Genomic DNA, 1118 nt, shown 5'->3' on the forward strand with positions numbered 1-1118 from the left:
ATCTGAAAGAACTGCAGAGGAAAGATCCAATCAGGACAAAGTTGACGAGGAGGTGAACTCATTTTTAACATTTCTCAACATTTGCATCCCTGTCCAAGCTACCAGAGTTCACACAGTCATGGAAAATTGTAGAATTATTAAATAGTAATGTGCAGTCCTGAAAAAAGTCATGGAAATTAGATGTAATGAAAATGTAAAATATCATTGAAACATTCTTTCTGTGGTAAATATGAGGGGGTTTTTTCTTTTTGGTTTTCCCCGCTCTAAAATAGTCAAATATTGCTCTTTGTGAGCACTTGTATAGAGTAACGGTCAGTATTGTTATAGTTAACTAAATCTAAAACTATTAAAAATAATTTATTAATTGAAATAATGCTGAAATAAAATATGAATTGAACTTGACAAATTTAAACTAGACAAACAAAAATTAGAAATGTTGGCAACAGTCTTATAAACTAACCAAAGCTTAAGCTGAAGTACTAAAACGGAAATAAAACTAATGAATTTAAAAAAAAATAATTTTATAATAAAAATGACAAACACAACAATTAATAAAACTAAAATGAAAGCAAAAAATATACAAAATAAAGCTAATACAAAGTATTAATAATAAATACTATAACAGTATATAAATAATACTAAAATAAAACTGGTAAACACTTGCTAATTTTGTAATATCTCATATACACACACATATACACTGTCCATTGATGGTCGTTGTGAAGACATTTGTACACAAAATATAATTTTTAACACTTCAAGGAATCATACAAATGGAAATGGAAATTCTTAGCTATCTCTATAAAATGATTTTGTTAAAAAACCCATGTAGTACAGCAATCATGAAATCACAAAGGTCAGTGTTGTGGGAACCTTTTCTAATGATTCACAGGTGGATCTGTCTCAAAATAGGTGTTTAAGAAAGCCTACATTCCACGCACACTTACTGAAGTCACCCATTATGAGAGGGATGTGGACGCAATGTTGAAGAAAAAGGAGGAGGCTTCTTCTGAAGATACAAACACAGACAATGTATGTCTCACCACCCTAAATGAAAAATAATGAACTAATGTTCTGAGAACTAGTAGCAGTGGATGAAATTATCTGTTTTCCATTAC

This window comes from Sinocyclocheilus grahami, unplaced genomic scaffold, assembly GCF_001515645.1.
Source record: "Sinocyclocheilus grahami isolate Dianchi unplaced genomic scaffold, SAMN03320097.WGS_v1.1 scaffold11889.1, whole genome shotgun sequence".
Taxonomy (NCBI): domain Eukaryota; kingdom Metazoa; phylum Chordata; class Actinopteri; order Cypriniformes; family Cyprinidae; genus Sinocyclocheilus; species Sinocyclocheilus grahami.